The 21592-nt window shown below is 34.2% G+C and overlaps 1 pseudogene across 2 annotated transcripts in view; it reads left to right on the forward strand.

The window, feature by feature from the left end:
- Nucleotides 1–21127, forward strand: part of LOC148939297 (protein adenylyltransferase Fic pseudogene) — a 47533-nt pseudogene extending 26406 nt beyond the window's left edge. For both annotated transcript variants that reach the window (XR_016143535.1, XR_016143536.1), the window contains exon 2: nucleotides 19720–21127. The product of XR_016143535.1 is annotated as a protein adenylyltransferase Fic pseudogene, transcript variant X1 (transcript). The remainder of the gene's footprint in view (nucleotides 1–19719) is intronic.
- The last annotated feature ends 465 nt before the right edge of the window (nucleotides 21128–21592 follow it).

Below are 21592 nucleotides of genomic sequence, written 5' to 3' on the forward strand. Positions count from 1 at the left end.
GAAAGGGACATATGCGTCCAACCCGTTTTTTCCTTATTGATGAAACGGGTTTACTTTGAAAACATTCATTCATAAGTACCTGGCAGATTCACACTAAAAGGAATTGGTGTGACGAAAGCAATATCGACATCCCCACCTAACGTTGCGCTCGAGTGACAATGGCGCCCTTTGTCCAGTGCCCAAGTTACATTAAAAGGCCAGGTAATAATAAAAGCTTTCAATTTGGGAGGTTCAAGGAGGAGTCTTGGACAGTCTTATGACCTCAGGGTACTAGATGTTGCAACGTTCTTATGTGTCTACAGTAGTTTAAAAAATTCGATATCCCTCAAATGATTACCAAAAATATGCACAAATATAACACATATAACATTTGGAATATTATAACACTTTTTTCAAAGCTTTGAAGAAAATTAAAAAAGGCTAAACACCTCTAACTACGCTTGAAAGCTATTTTAAAAAGAAACTCTTTGGAGATTTCCATGGAAATGACCATAGCAGAAGCTTTGAACCTGGTTGAGGATTTAAGAGGAGTCCTTGACTATTTTGACTACAGGCGTCTTATTGTTGTGACTTTTTTAAATTTGGTAATTTTTTTTGAGCGTTTGGAAATCAAAGCTTAAACTCAATAACTGATACTAAGTGTCCTAACATTTTGCTTAGATTAAAAGTTACTAACTAAGATGAAAATCTCAACATCTTCCTGGAGCTACTTCAGTCTGCATATTATTTCATTTAATTACATTTAAAACGGATGAGCTTTTCATTTTTTACCTAAGAAAATAGCTGGCCCTTCATTTTTCTTCATACCGAATAAACCATTAAGGGTTTTTTGTTTCATTGTAATTGAAGTGTTCTCATGTGAGGTGTTCATCGTGTATTTTTCAATTTGATAAATTTACTCTTTTTAGATGCAGTTCATAATTTGACTGATATTAGGTATTTATCAGTTTATAATTTGGAATGAATCCTCAAAAGAAAAAATGAATAATATCCAAAAGAGCAGCCAAAAGCAATAAAAAAGCAGCAGTTCAGCCTTAACCTACATGACATATATTCTATAAAGGAGCCAAAAAAACTTCAAAATGTATTTTTTTTAAAGTTGTTATTAAAAACGAGTTTTTAATACAAAAAGGCTTTTTAGGAATCCAAAAGAGCAAAAAAAAACAAAACAATCAGTATCAAAGTCCCCCATTTCAACTGTTTTAAAGGTGACAAAATAGATATAGGCAAAGAGCATTATGAAAAAATTAAGCTTCTAAGTTCAAAGTTATATTCAAAGTTTTTACCCAGATAACTGACGAATTTTGTGATATGGTATTTTAAGTTTTGTATGCAGCAACGCTCGATGAAAAAAACTACTAATTGTGATAATTATTTATGTTAAGAATACATAGCTAATAGATACTTCAACTACTCGTATTATGCAAGGGTTCTGAAACGCCACAGCCATTTCGTTTCTACCAGATTTCTACTTCTCTTGATGAATAACGAAAGAGGCCAGTTTCCCGTCAGTACCTATTGAAGTTTTTAGCGCATAATTATGTTCGAATCGGTTTCGCTTTTAAGCTACGATGTGAGGACGGCAGATAGAAACGATAATGCTTGCAGGCAACAGTGAAAGTATCGGTACCACGCTGCCGGCGCTTTTTTTTGCCCCACCACCACCAGTCTTACCTCATTGGCGCGGCGCCGGGGTCTATACATAATAGCCTATAAACAAATTTGGGCTATATATTTGCACATTGGGGGTTGGGGGGTGGGGCGGGGGGTAAAGCATAGGTATATTAAATACTTAACCTAACCTAACCTAGGTACCTTTTCCCCCCTTAAACCCCAAAAAAGAATCGTTTAAATATTGTGACTCATTGAGAAACCACAGTTTTGCAGTCATTTATGTATAGCGATATCTCGAGAATAGCCTGTTTAACGGGTTTTTCTTCACTGGTTTCGTTGTACATTATATAAAAGTGTCCGTATAACGCACCAGTACACAAGGAACTACTAATGGAAATCCGTCAAACGGGTATTTGCAAGAGATAAATGGATGGCAAAGCGTGATTGCTAATTGCGTTTACAATATTTAAACTGTTGTTTTTTGGGGTTTAGGGGGGGGGGAAGGTACCTAGGCTAGGTTAGGGTTACGTATTTAATATATGCTATGCTTTACCACCCTCCCAACAACCCCCCTCCCCCCCCAAGTGCAAATATAAAGCCCAAATTTGTTTCTAAACTATTATATCTTAATCCTATTTTATTATATTTCATTAACATTAGCCAAACTTGACATCTTTCGTGGATACGGTATAATGCACAAGTACCCTATTTTTTCTCAAAATTATTGGGGGGACAGCTGCCCCCCCCCCACAGCCGCGCCTCTCTCCTACAAAAACTATCTAAATCACGTCAAAAATTTATAAACATTGAATGTTTAGCGTCCCTGACAGAATACGGGAAAGGGTTTTGCTGTTCCTGCGATTGAACCACGTCTGAATGCTTGCATTATCAAACTTTCACCTTCGAACGGTTTTTCGATAATAAAAAATCCATGGGTCGCCATCCTGGCAACCATATTGCTTTCTAGTCTTTATTTTCCTCTAAGTTTTTCTTTCTTGGTAATAAAATCATGTTTGGGATGTAATAACAGATGAGAACCGGCTTGTTATCGATAGGAGGGATGTCCTTGTTTAATCTCCCCCAAATTACTTTACCTGCAAAGGATTCCAAAGTGACGAAACGATTAAGATTATAGAGACAAGCTTTTGCATCGTTATTCAGTAGTTTGCATTAACCCATTTTGTATTACTTTTGATGATAAATTCGCAGCATTTTAAAGTTTGCGGTAAATTTTTACCCAACCATATTATTGAATTATAAATAAAGCAAATATACCACTCGATGCCTTTTTGTATGCTCCTTACGGATATAATAATCATTTTTGTCGGAAATGACTTTTAACCCCCACCCTAAAATATACCAATTCAGGGTATATATTTGCACATAAGGGGGGGAAGTTTAAACTTACCTCCCATATAAATCAGAAATAAAATTTACCCCCACCCTCATAATGTGCAAATATATACCCTGAATTGGTATAAATAGGGGTGAGAGTAGAATTCAGTTCCGACAAAAATGATTAATATATTTGTAATGAGCAGAAAAAAAGGCATTAAGTGGTATGTTTACTTTATTTGTAAGTCAATAATATGATTTGGTAAATATTTACCAAGTTTGCATCCTCTTGCGATCATCTTTTTGCTCAATTCAAAATTTAATATTGATTTTAGTGGCAGGTTTAAGTTTATCTAGAAATAAATCACGCCTTTTTCGTTAAAAGAGTGAGTCATCTACTCCCTCTACAAGCTCAGTGTGTAATATCAACCAGGGAGAATTTTGCTCTAAATGCTAAGTATCTTGTTGACAGACGTACGACAGCGATTAGATATAAATAAATTTTTGTTATTGTATTTATTTTTGTATTAGAATATGTTCGTTCCAGGGTGTGATTAATATAGATTTATTAATAAGTATATAAAATTTTAAGTATCTTACCCCTTCCCATTACTGCGTTACGTCATTAAGCAAGCTTAAGTTGAAAATCGAATTATTATTTCTTAAGTTTATTGATAAGGAGGTTACCTTGGATCATAACGATGTCATTGTATCATGTTCCAACGAGAGTAATTAACTCACATTATTTACACAATTCATTTGTTCATTGATAATATTAATTACAACAAAACATAACTTAAGTTTATGTAAGTAATCATTTAACATAAATAAATATTCTTATTATATACGTATTGATAATATAAATCTTGGAAATTAATTAATTATCGTATGGAAACCAGGCCGCTCTGAAAAAAGTAAAATTCAGACCTAACCCCTCCCACACTCTAAATATTAAATGATTAATTAACATGGAAATAACTATTATTTCGGATAAATAACAAGCAGAAAACAAAACAAGAGATCAGATATTAACAAAAACATTTTCATAGAGTCAATATATTACGTAACTAATCGTGTCATACTAAATAAAAATTTAAAGTAAAGTTGAATTTTTATTTTCATATACAAAAAAGTTATAACAAATCGATAGACTCGAAAGCTAGTGATGCTAATCAAATTCGTTTAGTTTTTCGTGGTTACATTTTTGTCGAGAATACATAAATTTTGACGTATTGCTTGAATTTTAAAAAAAAATAAGTTTTGTTTTTATTTTATAGAATAAAAAAAAAAAAATAACATGTTGTTATTTTTAAGGAACATGAAATAACACTCGATTATGAAATTATTTAATTGTATAAACCCTGGATGTATCGCTCTTTTTAACGTCTAGGGTGTGGGTAAAGCATAGCATATATTCAATTCCTCACATAACCCAACCTAGGTACCTTGTATTCCCCCTAAACCCCAAAAAATTAAAGTGTAAATATAGTTCCCGGAGATAGAAACCCTTTGTTTATACAGGATCTTGGCATTACCCCGTAAAATGCCTGTCTGATCTTCAATGCAAGTGTCTTGTTTTCTGGTTTCTAAACAAGTACCAGTATTTTTCATCTGAAAGTTTGGAGCAAAATGAAATATGAAGTGAGCATAAGTTATTACGTATATGTTGGGGTTTCCTCCTCCTTCATTGCTTGCTCTTTACGCTAAAGTTTGGCTTTTCGGTCAATATATACCAAATCATATTATTGAGTTAGGACTAAAGTGAATACACCATTCAATGCCTTTTTTATGCTGATTACGAATATAATAAGCATTTCTATCGGAAATGAATTTCAGCCCCCCCCCCCCTATATCTGCCAATTCAGGCGTTGGTTAGGTTGGGTTGGGTTAGGTTAGGTATAGCCTATATAGTGGGGGGGGCTGAAATTCATTTCCGATAGAAATGCTTTTTTTTCATAAATGCTTATTATATTCGTAATCAGCATAAAAAAAGGCATCGAATGGTGTATTCACTTTATTTGAAACTCAATAATATGATTTGGTATATATTGACCGGCTTTTCTCCCATTATTTAAGAATGGCTCCAGTAACACAATTACCACCTAATTAAAAAAATAGAATCTTTTTAAAAGGTAAAAGAAACTTTATCGTAAAGAGGGATGTATTGAGGAAGAGTCAGCTACCTCAAATACGTAATAGCCCCTGTTCTATCTTAAATAATATAAAGTAATCTGACTTCTCCTTCATGGAAAAGTCCCTTCACCCACGATTAATTCCCCCGTCGAAAGGTCCTCCCCTGTAACCCCTCCCCCGAAAACTGTCAGTATACTCCCCAATAACTAGTAGCCTACTGTATGTAAGCAATGTGCAAAGTTTATACCTTGCAGTCCTTCCCCTGGCGGGATGGACTGTAGGGGGGGTCAAGTCGTTCTCAAAGACATAGTTATTAGATCTTTCGATACCTTTTAAGTATCCGGGTAACACTCAAGAAGTGAAGTTTCGTTAATGCTAATTAAATAAAACAAAAGATGATTACATTATTCGAGTCTATAACAAACGGTTGTATCGTTAGGGGTACCGTAGGGGGTGGGGGTAAAGCAGCTTATAGATTAAAGACTGCCAAGAAAATCTCGCTATTAATGTTAAAATACCAAAAGAAAAAAATATTTAAATTCTATGCTCAATTGATTGCGCACGCTCGAAAGTTTACTTTTTAACATTTTTGTCAGGGATCGTATTTGAGATGCAGTGACTGTGTGTCTTGTGTCGGGCCATTAGTCTAAACAATTAAAGCTTGGTTTGCGATTATGAAGGAAATGGCTACCTCAAAGTCTTGATCGGGTGACTTTGTGGGAAAAGGAGCAACGGAGGGGAGCTAGGTGTTCTCCAATATTTTTGGTCACTTAAATAGTATAGCTTAATTGTTTTGGGTAATATGTGTTGTGATGACTATGATTTGCTGATGTTAATTTATATATAATTAGATTGAGTTTAAACCCTTTCTAAAAAAATATTAACAATATTCTCAGACTCGTAAGTGGTGGAATCATTTATTTTGTGACGTGGATTTATATTATATTAGCATCAACATATTAGTCTTTGGATTTCTCTTCTTTTCTCCATTAACGGTTTTTTTAGAATTTATGTTACTACTGATCAAACTAGCTCATGAATGACATATTGTGACAACTAAATGATTGAGAATCATACTTATTTTCTATAAAAAATATTTAATGCATATAAACTCTCATGGCAATCAAACCCCCCTCACCAGCATTTTTCAATTAATATAAAACGTTATATCCTGCCCGTGAATTTGGCCTAGCGTCTCTTGTTTCAACCCGTGTACCCGTAATTTCACTCATCTGTGACTACATAAAAAACAGTTCTCATCAGTTCCCTTGAGTCTTTGTTATTTATGTTTACCCTGTTTTAGGGGGTTTTTGGTCCTGTCGATTGGAGCTGCAGTAAAAATGTGCAAACTACAATTATTCTGCATATTATGAAGCAAGAAATGTGTTCTTAGCATTTGTACCTCAACATATCACATCTTGTCGATACCCACGTTAGGTATCTACAATATATCCCCCCCCCCAACATTTTTTAAATTGGTGCCCCGGGTTAGCTTAGTGCAGAAAGCGGTACTTGTGTGATATCCCGACCACACAACAGACGTGAAGGTAGGTTAATCATCATTAAATGTACCTATATATTATGAAAATATAAGAATATATTAACAAAACTAGTTTACCTACAAGACATAAGGAAGGACAGTGGTCAGCACATTAGAAAGTCTATTAAATACCTCTCCACCAAACCCACATCTAGAGATGAAAGAGTCACTTTAAATTGACATTCCTCGTATATTTTCTCACTGGAACTAAGCTATTTAAAAACGACTGAAGAACTAAAAAAATTTTGGACAGAGTTACCAATTATCATAAGAATCGGGTGGTTTTAGCTCATAAAATGACAACTACCTATTTAACAAAAACTCTCCTTTAGATTTAGTTGAATATCAGTCTACCGATATCCTGAGTTAGAAAATTCTTTTCTCTAATAGTCTCTTCACTATTGGGGGGTGTTGACTACCCATAGAATTTTTTTTTTTAATATACGGCCATTTTAAAAATGAGGGGAAGTTTTAAATGATCCCATATTAACGGAATTAAATTATTTTTGCGTTTTAGTATACTTGTTCCAGTCCCCCTCCCTACCTCAGTTTACGAATCTGGCCGGTGATGATACTAAACCGAGTATGTATCTGAGACGGTCCCGACTTTTACTTATATAAAACTATTAAGAAATCATGGAGAAAATCTTTATATTTTATATCATTATTTTATTGTTATTTTTTTGTAAAATTTTAGACATTTTTAAAGATTATTTCAAATTATGTTTATAAAAAGAGATAACTTCTCTGAGGATTCGCTTATTTTAACGATGGACATCGGTTTACTAATAGATGACCTTTTATAAGTCTGAAAATTAGTCGAGGAGAACGAGGTTTTGTCAAATGTCATCAAAATTCGGCACAAAGGGAAGGGGGATGTGTTAACTTCTTTAATACAAACTTTCTTACATGGTCTTTTTGTTTCTATGTACTTAGTCTTTAACGACTCCTTTACATAAATATAATAATTTCCAAGATAAAAAAAAACCTAATCTAAACTATCCTAGATAGTGGGACTTGCCTGAGACAAGATTCACTATGTTATAAACAATGTGGACCCACTCTCTAAAAGCTATATATCACTCCTGACCATGAGACCCCCATATTCAGAGTCTCGCAGAAACATACAGTCTTGTTTTCAAGCTCCTATGTTAAAAATTGTGGACTATTTTATTTTTTGCAAGAATAAAGATCACATATGCTGGTGTCTGTGTTGTTTTTTTGTCATTTGGTGATCTTATAGACTCAGTTGTACTAGAATATAGTTTGACTGCTCATTACCAATTACATTAAAATTTTGGGGGTCCAAATTAGGTGACCAAAAAAATATATGGCAATTATGCACACTCCAATGAACATTTTTTCAAACCGGCGACCGATCACTATGTTGATAGAGCTAGAGTTTTAAGCAGTGTTTAAAATACATTCAAAGGCGGTGAGGATAACTAACTCACACACCGTGAACCAGGGCGGGCTGAATGATATTAACATTAACAACGGTTTACATTTAGGATGGGTTATTGGGAAGTATATAGACGTTTTACGGGGGGATGTTCTCTGGTAATGGGGGGGAGGGGGCGGGGGTTAGGGTGTATGCGAGGGCCTTTGAGTAATGGGGCCGGTTGTACGGCGCCGGTCTCTGCCGGCCCCACTTGAGTTCACAGAATTATTTAAAAAAATATAAGAAATTAAATAATAAAAAATTTTTTAAACTTAAATTTATTAGAACAAATTAAAATAAAACCGACACGAAAGTTTTTATTATTTTTTTAATTTTATACCCTTATGAAAAAATAGTCTATATCAAATTTTTACTCTTGTTACTTGGGTAAAAAAATAGCGTGTAGGGGGCCTAGTTGCCCTCCATGTTCTTTGTCACTTAAAAATGACACTATAACTTATAATGTAAGTTAGAAAGAGCACTCAAGAGATCTTCTAGAAACACTGGGGTGATACTCTCAACAATTTAAAAAAACACATACAAAATAATCACTGAACTTTTGTCTGTAAAAAATTCAACATTTTTCAGGCTAGGATCTTGTAAATTTGTGAGTACGGTTCTCTGAGCCTCTGTATATGATGGTGTTGTTTTAATTAAATTTATATTATTTATATGTTGGTGTTAACACTTTTTTAATAAATAATTAAAATGTTATCAGGCACGTAAAGGTTTGTGAGTAATACTAAAATTTATTAAACATATATAATTGAAATCAGAATAAAAATCTTATTATTTTGATTTATATTGTTTTCTCAAATCATATGTCTAGAGTTTCGGCTCCTTTTGGGTCTGGTCTCTACTGTATTAAAGGTAGTTACAACGAACTTTTTGAATTAAAATAAAAGAAACTATCTTACAGTACACACAGCTTATGTTAGCACTATTTTTGTTGTTCATAATAGAAATGCTAGTGTTTGGAAAATAGGAAAGTGGAGCACGTGCTGCGCCTAAAAATGAGTGTTTTTGTTCTATTAAACAAACATATTAAATTGCTAAATAAACACACCTGATAACATTAATGTGAATAATAAGTAAACGAATTTTTATTTCCTTTTTTTTTGTTTTAAATAAAATACAGGGAAACTAAAAAAAAAAAAAAAACAAGCCCCCCAACAGAGCACTAAAAATTCGCGACTGGCTACACCGACGTCTACAGGGCCCCCAAGTAACACACTGGGTAAAAACTAATAAATCATATCACGTGTTGAAGTGTGTTATAAACTTTTTTTTTATTTTTTTTTTTATATTTTTATTGTTAATTTCTAATTAAACACGACGGTTAGATAAGAGTTTAAAAACAAGTGTTGACATGTCTTCTTGGATCAATTAAAAGTTGTTTGTAAGTTGAGTTTTATCTATTATTTTAATATTAATTTTAATAATATGAATTTTGTATGAATGATTTTAATACATTATTTATGATATAAAATATGAGCTGAATTACGATTTATATTAAATATAATGAAAATATAGACTAAAACAATTAAAAGTGAGATGACTGTTTAGACTTCACCGAATATTTTTAAACAAACTTAAAATACTATTTTATTTTAAAATGACTAAATAAATGAAATCATGTACGTAAGAAAGAGATAGATGGTGGAATACACACGAGTCGGTGTGTCTGATCAATCATAATCATCTAGCTTTTTAAAGTGTTGAAACAGATGGAAATTACAGCGCTGTGGCCTCAGTGCCGTTCTGTGACACTATGGTAGTGGTGTAACACTATTCGGTTGAGCGGGGGGGCAAGTGTATAAATAGATCAGAATTAAAAAGTTATTCTGTTTACTTTACATGGCCATTTTTAAAAATCTCTGTGTAGAGTTAAGGCAAGACCATTCACTCACACCTATTGTCAGGTCGGTTGACGTCTGGGGAGTTAGTGGATTTTTCACGTTCAGTCTTATTTGAAAATAAGATTTTCTAGTGTTATGATTTCCCGTCAATAAAAAACATTTCGCGATTCTTAAATCAACCACGATAATTCAAAAGACGTCCTATAATTTGAATTTTTCGTTTGTTGATAGAAGACCACCAACGTAAACTACATACGTTTGATCTGCTTGTCAAGGCACGTATGTGGGGTTCTGTGTTTCAATAAGGTGGCCAACTTAAGAAAAGGGCAAATAATAGACTATTCACCTTATTCCTTAAGAAGTTTAGAATATATTATAAAGCTAAGAAATGTGTGTCGTGAGTTTCGTAAGACAGCTTAGATTATGGATTTTTTACGATTTTTTTGGAGGATGTTTCATATAAATTATATAAATAAGTATATGTAATAAAAGAAAATTATGATAAAATTTAAGAAACCGTAAACACTTTTTTTTGATACTTTCCCATTATATGGGCATTTCTAAAAAGTCAAGTTTGGTTAATGCTAATGAAATAAAATAAAATAGGATGAATATATAATAGTTTATAAACAAATTTGGGCTATATAATTGCACATTAGGGGGGGGGGGTAAAACATTGTATATATTAAATGCGTAACCTAACCTAGGTACCTTTTTCTCCCCCTAAATCCATAAAAACAACAGTTTTAATATCGTAAACGCATTGAAAACCACGCTAAGCATTGCATTACTGTATAGCGGTGTCTTGAATTAACCCGTAAAAAACGGGTTTCTCCGTGACTGATTTCCCTGTAAATGCCCATATAATGGGAAAGTACCCTTATTTTTTTCGAGGTGAGGGGATACCAGTTCACAGGGACTTTATATGCTTACCTGTGGGAAGCATTTGATATCTGGTTTCTCTTTCCCTGTATTAAAATACTTCGTGTTAAACCTAATCCTCTTTTAATTGTCACTAAAAACATTAGTCAAGTATACATGTTATGTGATAACTCAAATGTGTCATTTATTTCTTTCTGTTGGCTTTGTGATATTTGTAGCACACCCGAATAGATTCAGCACCGCTGTCAGTCGGTTAAGGCACAGTTAGGATTGACATTGGTTGTAAAAGTGAGTCATTTTCTACGACTGTGTTAGATTATTTCCACGAAACCCGGTCAGGTTAGGAAGATTTTGAGAACTATTGTCATTGTAGTATCCACCGGAGGACCCGTGCCCTCTCCAAGAATATATTTATCAGTCGTGGTACCTTGGGTCAAATAGTATGGCACTTAATCCCACCCATAGGTATTAGACTTGTTGTACCCACACTGGTTACAATATCAGTGCGGGAAGAACTTGTCGAGCCCGTGGGACCACACAAACGTGATATTGTACCCCAGTGGAGGCCAGTAATGCAGGGTTGCATCCGTCCGGGATTAATCCTGGTTTTCCGGGATTTTGTTTTGCAGTCCGGGATTTTTTGTGTCGGGGATTTTTGGGATTTTTTGTAAGAAAATCCGGGATTTTTAGCTAAAAACCTGGATTTCTGCTAAAAACCAGGATTTTGTCATTAAAAAGAGATTTTCAACGATTTTGGCTGATAGTCTACTATTTTTTTCTGTAGGATATCACGAATATTCTCTGTTTTTGTCTGTTCTCTCTGGATTTGCGCTTGTACACTAGGGCAACGATTTTTTCTTTCGGGATTTGACTTTTGAAGATTCGACTCCAATGTAATGACGAGCGGCGAATTCGTAACAAAAACAGCGAGGATTTTCTTTTCTTGTCATTGTAGTTCATTTTGCCCCATGTAATGCCTCGGGCAAAATTAATCTCAGAAAAGGTAATTAAGAAGCGTACGGCATTATACTTATTCTGTTCAAAAGGATTCTTTTGTAAGACGAATGATAGTTCCGCTGTCCGCTTCTTGATTGGCGAAACTTTTGCTGAACAGAAAAGCAAGTATGAATGCAGGGTTGCCACCCTGACCTGGAAGAATTTACTAAATCGGAGAGGAAAAATTTACTAGATCGCATCTGTTTGTACTAAATGCTAAAAATTTTTTTTTGCGCAAATCCATCAAGCATCGATTTTTACTATAGGAGGATAATCAATACGATTTTCACAATTTTTTTTTCCTTTTTTCTTCTTTTTTTCTCTTTTCTTTCCTTTTCATAGTAGGCTATGACTCAAAATTTCGGAAACCAATAAGATAAAAAATCCTTTTTTTTACATTTGTACTTACTTTTAATTTCTCTCAGCAGGCTCCTTTCTGCTCAATAAAGATTTTCAAACTGTGGAGATTCACCTAATCACCTTGGGTGGTTGGCTTTTGTTTTGATTCCAATATATTCCCAATCATCACAAATCCAAGTGTCATTATAAGTTCATTTCTAGTTGGTAAGATGATAAAGAGAAAGCTGATTTTGTCGACCTATAGACGCCGGAAGTGAAGTGTTTGTTTATGAAAATAGGTGACTGTTTTTCTCTGAAACAGACCAGCAAAATTGTAAATTGTGAAATAAACAAGTAAAAATTGTAAATTGTCATATGTTTACGATAATTTTGTTCCCTGAATTCTTGGCAAATAAAAAAAAGTTATGTTTACTATAAATCCTGACTTTATACTCGATTTCGGGAAATTTACTATATTTTCTAAATTTACTATATTTTTTTTTTACTAGATCTAGTAAAATCCTACTGACGGTGGCAACCCTGTATGAATGAATTATTTTATTCAGTGATTAAACCCGCACAGAGTATTTCACTATCTAATCTACAAAATATAGCATAAAATATCAAAAACTGAAAAATCACAAGCAAAATACTAAACACCGCAAAGAAACAAGGAAAAAGGAAAAATATAAATTGACAACAATTATTAGCACCTAATAGTAATTAAATGAAGGAAAAAAAAATTATACAATATCTAGTCTCTTTGTTCGGTTCAAGTATTCCAAAATGGCATACCCAGCCTCTTTGATGAACCAGATAACATTAATATTAGAAGTATTAGAGTAAGAAAAACCTTGTATTTTATATTGTATTTCGGTTCTTTCTTTTTCCAGACATTTACACCCAAAAAGATAATGATGTAAAGTCTCTTCATCCCCCCAGTCACAAGGTGAACAATTACTTTTCTTATTCCAACATGAAAATTAATTTAGTTTATAGTCACCACTTACAATATATGTAAGTTTTTACTTAGGAGAAATTTTTTTGACTTGAAGAAAGTCAGTATGATCAGTAAAAAACTGAAGGGTCCAGGGCTTAACAGCTTGGCAAAATAACTCATACCATTTCATATATAGATTTTTACGTAAGGTTTTCTGAATTTTATTTGAATTATTAGAAGTAGAAAGGGAATCACCGAATAGAAAATTTACTTGCGAGTCCGTATAATATAAATGATCTTTTAAATTATAGTTATTTAAGCTATTGAGGGGTGGCCAGTAAGCAGGCCTTCCTCTCTTTAGATATCTGGTGATAGATATCTCTTTAGCTCTAAAATCAATAGGAAGGCATCCCTTCTTCTTCTATTTAACAGCAGGCGGGCTTTTCAGTAAAACTATTTAGCCCTTTTCCTTTTGCTTCACTCTGTGGGCTACAGAGCTACTCGCTCGATTGCCTCATATTTATTAGATATATTCAGATATCTTTCAGCAGATCTTTCGACTCTAGGAGTTCAAATTTAAGATTATAGATGTCGATTTCTATGCTCTGTGTGCAGGTATAGTTGGCTAGGCTCTTGGCTGATAGTGGGATTTTGTGGTGTTTGAAGTATTTTAACAGTTTAGAAAGCAAGGTATGTTGTGCAGGCGTCAGCATATTACATTCAAATAGGCAATGGTCAATTGTTTCATTATTCATATTACAATGCCTGCAAAGAGGGGACAGGATTATTGTCTCAGTTTTAGCGGATAAAAAAGCTTTGGAAATCAAAACCATAGAAATTCTTTGGACAGATACTAACTTTTTTACATTTTTTTAATTCAGCGCTGACAGCCATACGGGTATTGCATATAAAATGGTGGATTCAATAGCAGCTTTGTATAACTTTCTTAGGGCAAATGGTTTAAGACCCCAAGTGGTTCTGGCGGCACATAACAATTTTGTTGAATATTGTTTGGCGACTTTTATTTTACTTTCAACATGATCATTTCATAGTAATTCTCTATCAAGAATTAAACCCAAGTAGCTTACTAGTATTCTATGGATTAAAAACCAAAGTTAAATCTGTGGGATGTTTCTTTTCTTTGTATAGATGACAGCTTAGTATTTATTAGCGTCAAAATTTAATCTATTTTCATCAGCCCATTTTTTTAATAGTGTAAATATCTTTTTTTGCAGTATGATTTAGGAAATTGGCATCTTTAGAATATATTGTTATACAGACATCATCAGCATACGCTTGTATTGTACAGCCTGTCGGTAACTCTGAACCACAGTTTATAGAATTATCCAGTAAGTTTATCGTAGATCATTTCTGGTCTTCGTTCTCGGTGCGAACAAAAAACTCCTCCCACTTATTTCTGCATTAGCGGGAATGCGGGTTAGTCTGTTTCCGATTGTTTCTAACAAAGTGCATTATTCGTAATAGCGGGTTTCCACTTGTTTCCGATTAGATCACAGTCTGGCTTGTCTACCCATGAAAAGATCTGACTTCGCTTATGTTTATATCTGCAAAAACGTTCTCCGGAGCACTCGCACCCCGGTCCGAGTTTTTATAATGGGTGAGATAAAGAATGATCATACTGGATAATTATATAAACTGTGCTCTGAACGAAGCAAATCGTCCACATTAATAGACCATAAGAAAGGAGAGATTATTCGTCTTGTGGGCAAGAATTTTAAAGGATACGATTTATTTTAGTAGCTTTATCACAATAATAAAATGATCATTAAGATAGATGGATTTTAATCAAACGAACAATAGGGGTAGAGCACCATCAGTCTAATAATTTTTTTTTAAATCACGGGTGTTCATGCATTGTCGGAGGCACCTTTGATGTCAAAGATAAGACAAAGTGTAAATTTCTTCAACTTATTATTTTCTTCCACTGTTGTGACGAGTTTGTCCAGAGAATCTATTGTTGATTTACCTTTAACAAATCCAAACTGGTTATTAGAAATCCAGTCCTTATTAATACTTAAATCATTCAAAATATATGATAGGATTCTTTCGAAAATTTTGCCAAAAACTGGTATCCAGCTGATAAGAAGACGGTAAGCCGTCATTGATTCTCCCTCGTTTAGGAATAACTATAATTTTATCGTTTTTCCAATCCCTTGGAAAATACTTAATATTCAAACATGCATTATATATTTTAAGTAAAGTGGAACGTGAATTTTTTTTTAATATCTATATTGACAATACCATCTAATCCAGGAGCTTTCAACGGTTTTAGAGAATTAATAGCATCTTGTAATGAATCAATTATTATTGGTGACAGGTTATCTTGGTTATTATCAAATACATATTCGAGTTGATCTCGAATCTGGTAGTGATAAGAAGTTTTCGTTGAGCGGTCATCGGAGCTAAACCATTTGTCAAATAAAAACTCACCCGCTTCCTGGTACTATTCTGCGAACACGCCATTCTATTTAGCAAAATGGATTGGAGATACAAAAGAGGGGTGGTTAGAGCAGAGTGGATGGAGGTTTCACCAGAGATATAAACTACCTTTGTTTAGACTAAATTTTTTCAAGTATTCAAGTTTTGAATTTTATTTGAATACAGTCTTTTTTTCATTTTCATAGAATGATAATTTTCATCAGTTGAGTGAATTTTTAATTTTTATAATGTTCTTCTATAATTAAGCCTTCTATGCTCCTCTATATATCTCTTCTATATAGAAGCATCTTCTATATAGAAGCTTCTTCTATATATGCTCTTCTATAATTACGAATCAGTTAATTTTGGGGTCCACCATCTTGTATACTTATTGTGAATGATATTTTTTTTCTCAGGTATTGTAATATTAATTCCGATTTGTATTATATATTTAAAGCTTTCAACACAGTTGTAAATCTCTTGTTTATTTTCCAAAGGCATGGCAAAAATGTCATCGATATTATCTGAAATATGTTTGCTAAATACATTCCAATTCGCTTTCTTGTAATTGAAACGTGGAACAGTCAAACTTATAAAAGAGGAGTCATGAGTGGTACACCGTAACTTAAAAGAAATGTAGCCATGAACTGAAATACTGGGGTAACTTAATACTTTCCAATCATAAATATCACGGGATAAACGGTTTCCAACTGCGGCTGTATCCGGGCTCATGGTATTAAATCTTATATAAGTTGCTACTGATTGATCCTTTACAACAACTAATGGCAAACTCGCAAAAAACAATTCCATTTCAGCCCATTTCCCGTCCGTAATATTACTAGAAAGCCAAAGAGGGCTTCTGGTATTAAAATCCCCACCTAAAATTAATATAGACCTATTTCCTAATGTCTCAATCGGAGAAAGACAAGGAGGGATTTTTATATGAAGGACAATAAGCTGACACAACTGTAAAGGTCTTATTATTAATATACATGGAGACTACAACACATTCATTTGTTGAAACATCATAATGTAAATCTGCTTTCAGCGTATTTTTAACAAAGATTGCTGCGCTATAAAATTTTTTTCTAAGGATCAAATTTAGAAAAACACCGGTAATTTGGTGGAACCGAGGAAACTTTTAAATTTTTATTCACGTATGGCTTTTGAACTAAAATAACATCTGGTTTAATTATCTCAATAGTTTTATACAATTCTAATAAAGCTACATAAGAGTATTGTAAATTAATCTGAAGAAATGATAAATAGTAATAGTAAAAGGGAAAGGGACGTGATAAAAGGAAACTTTTACCGCTTGCCAAGCCATATTGAATATTAGCGCGTCCAGACTATCCATTTTCTGGAAAAATGGGACGGAAATCTTGGAATGTAGAGTCTCCCGTCCCATTTTTCCGTTTTCTGGGCAGGAAGAATCAGAAGGTCAGAAAATGGAAAAATGGGACGGAAGTGGAAGTGTGGACAGTTTTTTTGGAAAAAATGCCAGAAGAAGGAGACGATTAGACACGATAAGTGATGAAAAAAAATAGTTGTCTAAGATGGTTTTGAATAGAAAAAAGGTAAATTGTCTAACTGAGGCTCTAAATTTGTTTTCTATAGGTTTTGGCTCAGAAAAACAGATTTGATGGGGATAGCGCCGATAAATTTGTACAAATATCTTCTGAAAAATCCACCAAGTTTTTGAAAAAACTGCCTAGTCTGGACGACTTCCTTTTTCCAGATTTCCGTCCTATTTTCCGGAAATTGGATAGCCTGGACGCACTATATGGCTGCTAAGTGTGACGTCAATTCTTGGGCGGGAAATTCAAATAACGATGAAACGTTGATGCGTCGACACGTTTTCTCGGAACTTTGGTGAATTGCTTTGGCCTAAAATATTTGTCGTAGATCCTACTAATCCACCAGAACGTTTTCACAGAAATAATACTAGGAATATTGACAATTAGTTACAACTAGAAACCACATTTCACCGTACTTCAAATTACGCGTTTTGATTTTTACGTCATCACTGTGCAGCCCTATGTTGTATAGTCTAAAAACCGTGTTCCAGGATTTTTTAGAAGAAAAATCGGGATTTTACTTTTGAGCTGGTGGTAACCCTGCAGTAGTGGTACTGGTGGTACTGTGTCACCTACACTGGCACCGCCAGAACCTTAAATCAATACCTAAGGAATGGCTGAGGGTATTAAGTTGAAAATTTTATGGGATGTCGAAAAGTTTTCAGAGGGCAACCAGCCCCCTTGCCCTTTTTAGATGCTCCCTGCTCTCATCACTGAACTCCTCTCACAAGAACTGCTGAGGATATTAAGTTTAAACTTTTAGAGCATATTGAGGAAGCTGTTAAAAAGCAGTCGAAGGGAAACCAGCCCCCCTCCCATTCCCTGTTTAGATCGCCTACCAGCTAAGGGTGCTAAGTTGAAACTTTAAAGACATGCTGAGAGGCATGTTGAAAAAGGAACAAAGGGCAACTGCATCTCCCCCTCTTGCTCTTTTAGATTCTCTTCTTACCACTGATTGAGGATTTAAAAAGCTGTTTTATTCAAAATAGTCACAGTGTCTAATGGTTAAATCTCTGGGAATGCCATGACTCCGCAGCACCCGGGGCAATGAATATAATTTATACAATTTGTCCATGTTTCACATGCAGGATTTATCATTAAGCAAGAGGGTAATGTTTGATCCTGGATGTGTTCAAAAGGCTAAGGGTATTGAAGCAAGGCTTAGAGAAATGTTGTGGCGTATATTGGGCTAAATCGAAAGAAAATACATGTATCAAGTTATCATGAAGGCCTATCTGCAATATCTTATGAACAGCTAAGGAAATTAACTTGTGACTTTCAGAGCCACTACTGCTGCTGCTATACTTGCGGCTGCAAACTAGGCTAGTTGTGCCTGCATCTGTGACTACTTCTAACTGTGACAAACTGCAGCTGTGAATGTGACTTTTTGCAACCGCTGCTACATCTATTTGTCACGACTTTCATAAAAAATTGAAATTAAAGAAAAAAATATGTTGACATAGGGAATATTGAAAAGCTTTGGTTACTATGTGTTCGGCTACTGTAAGTTGTGGCCATGAAATCCGAGTGTATGTGCATATATGTTACATTAACTAAAGGCTAAATTGTTCCAGCTAGAAATGTGTAATTTGTTTGATAAATTCTGAATCTTGGATAATTCTATAGGCTTTAGAGACGCATTAAAAAACAAGCACTAATATAAAGGATGTCACAATTCTTATATTCAAACGGCGGGGTTATATAGGAATCCAGTTTATGCTCTTCTTGTCAGATTAATTTCAAAGTCTTAGAAATTTCTAACTTAAATATGTTTTTAAAGTCTCTGAGGTCACTTAAAGGTGGTGATGCAAACATACCAAAGCTAATTTTCCTGAATTAGCTTTGATATTATCTAATTATATTATATTATATATTATTAGCTTAAAACGTGGATAACAACAAGGTATAGTTGCCTCCCTAGAGGAAACCTAGCGAAGAAGAAATCCTAGTCCAAAGTTATAGAAATTCCCAAAAAAAACTTTTTGAAAAAAAAAGTCTGATTCAGAGTCGGTAACTATTATCTTAGTTAGTCTCAATGAAAATAGTTTGCTGTCAATACAAATTTATAGGAATTAATAAAATAGCCTATAATTCACTAAACCGGTGTCTGATTTTTTAATTTCTGAAAATTGCATTATTAGATTTGCCGTAACTGAAACTTTCATTGGAGAAATTATAGTCTTCTGTCTTGACCAACAAAGAGAATCACTTTTTTACTTGGGAAGCTGTAATATGTCTCCTATTTTTATTCTACTTTTTTTTCTGTCGTCACTATTGCGGTGCTGAAACATCCTTGAGAAATATTTAAAGGCTCATTTGAAAAATAAAACATATCTGTATCATTTCTGTAAGCAACAAAAAAACACATTATTAAACAAAATGTAATTTTTGTAAAAGAGATTCATCTTCATATACATAGTGATTTCACACACAAATGACGCCATATATAGTAACTTACAAAAGTAAATGACATAATTCTGGGACTTATAAGAATAAAACAATGTTCAGTCTTACTTTTATATTATCGCGATGTGATGACGTGATACTAAGTCATCACAATGACTTGTCATGATTTCATATAGCAATATAAAAGGATGCATAAGCTCAATTTACCTCATTTACAGGTAAGCGTAGGATCAAGAATGATCAACATTGAATACGAAAACGAAACTGTTCCCAACTCTGCCACTGAGAAGGCTATTCTTTCAATGAACTACGCCGTTAAAAGGACTAAGTCAGGTAATCCAGAAAAAGCATTGATCTTGTTCCAGCGTGCTTTGGATTTAGCACCTGGCCATCCAGACATTTTGAACTCTTATGGTGAATATCTGGAGAGAACAAGACATAGTTTAATGGAAGCAGATTTTTATTACCAAAGAGCCCTAAGTATATCTCCTTGCCATTCCAGAGCTTTAGAGAACCACAAGAGAACGCTGCCTTTAGTAGACAAACTTGATGAGTGTTTGCTACAGAATATTGCAGGAAAGAAAGATGAAATTGTGACGTTTCCCGATGAAGCAGTTTTTAAAGAAGTTTCAAATGATATTAAGTCTCGCTATGTTTACCATACAGTCGGGATTGAAGGTAATACTATGACTTTAGCACAGACACGTTTGATACTTGAAAGTCGAAACCCTATACCCGATAAAAGCTTAATTGAATACAATGAGATTCTTGGAATAGATAACGCTTTAAAATATCTCTGGAGTACTCTGCTTAACAAACCAGGCGATATATCAGAGGAAGACATTTTACAGATACATAGTTATGTTCTGGGTCTGGTAGACCCCAGTGAAAATGGGGTTTACCGTCATACCCAGGTGTCTGTTAACGGTCATAAGCCTCCACCTCCACAAGAAGTAAGGTTTCTCATGACTGAATTTATAAACTGGCTCAACTCAACTGACGCGGGAAGCTTGCATCCGATTAAATACGCTGCACTTGCTCATTTTAAGCTGGTATCAATTCACCCATTTACTGATGGCAATGGAAGAACTTCCAGACTTCTAATGAATCTAATATTAATGCGAGCTAAATATCCTCTCGTAATTATCGATAAAGAAGAAAATAGTCCGTATTTCCAAGCTCTAGAAATTGCTCAGCAGGGTGATGTGCGTCCTTTCATTAGGTTTGTTGCCCACTCTGTAGAAGAAACGCTAAATGTGTTTCTTCTAGCCATGTCACATCCAGTATCTCATCTTGCACTAGAGGTAGAAAATGTCAAGGGCACCCGCAGTGGAGAAAACGTATTTAAATTAATCGGTCTTCCTGCGAATGGTGAGGACCGAGCCCCGATCGCTCTCCTGTGAGGACCAAGTCCAAGCGTAAAAGACACATTAGCTTTTTGTGAGTATAAAAGACTCAATTTTTTTTATTGTAGTTTCAACTAAGTTGGGTCTGATTGCTCGTTTTAATTTGTGTGAGTTTTGTTCATTCATAGCAATTTGTCTTCGTCTTAATTTGTGTTCGTCTTAAATTTGTCTTGTTATATGTTTTATTGCTTCCGTTATAAATCCCAATATCATTCTTTGCTTTTTATTTTGATCTTTGATTTGTTGCTTTTGTAGATGTTTGAGCATTTCTAGATAAATTTGACAGCAGAAGAATTCGTCCGATTACACATATAACAGATTTAGAATTCATACAAGAAACAAAAAACAATTAAGAATAAAAAAAAATTACAAGAGGCAATTTACAAGATACAAGATGCAATTTAAGACACAAAAGGTAATTTAAACTCAATAAAACTGATCAAACTGAATATTTTCCTCCAATTGTGTCACGCCAGAGCTTCCAAACCAGCAGTAACTTTTCAATGTAAATCAACTCAATAAAAAGATTGAGTTGGTTAAAATATACTACTACTGCTAACTCTCTGCAGCACCAAACCGCATGAGGTCGGCTCAGCTATGTACGCTCCTCCTCCATCCCAATCTGTTCAAGGCTTCTTTACCCCCTCCAAAGATCGAGATCTCACAGTTTCTGTTTTCACAATTT

The sequence above is a fragment of the Artemia sp. Qi Xiang Cuo genome, chromosome 21 (genome assembly GCF_049724085.1).
Source record: "Artemia sp. Qi Xiang Cuo chromosome 21, ASM4972408v1, whole genome shotgun sequence".
Lineage (NCBI taxonomy): Eukaryota > Metazoa > Arthropoda > Branchiopoda > Anostraca > Artemiidae > Artemia > Artemia sp. Qi Xiang Cuo.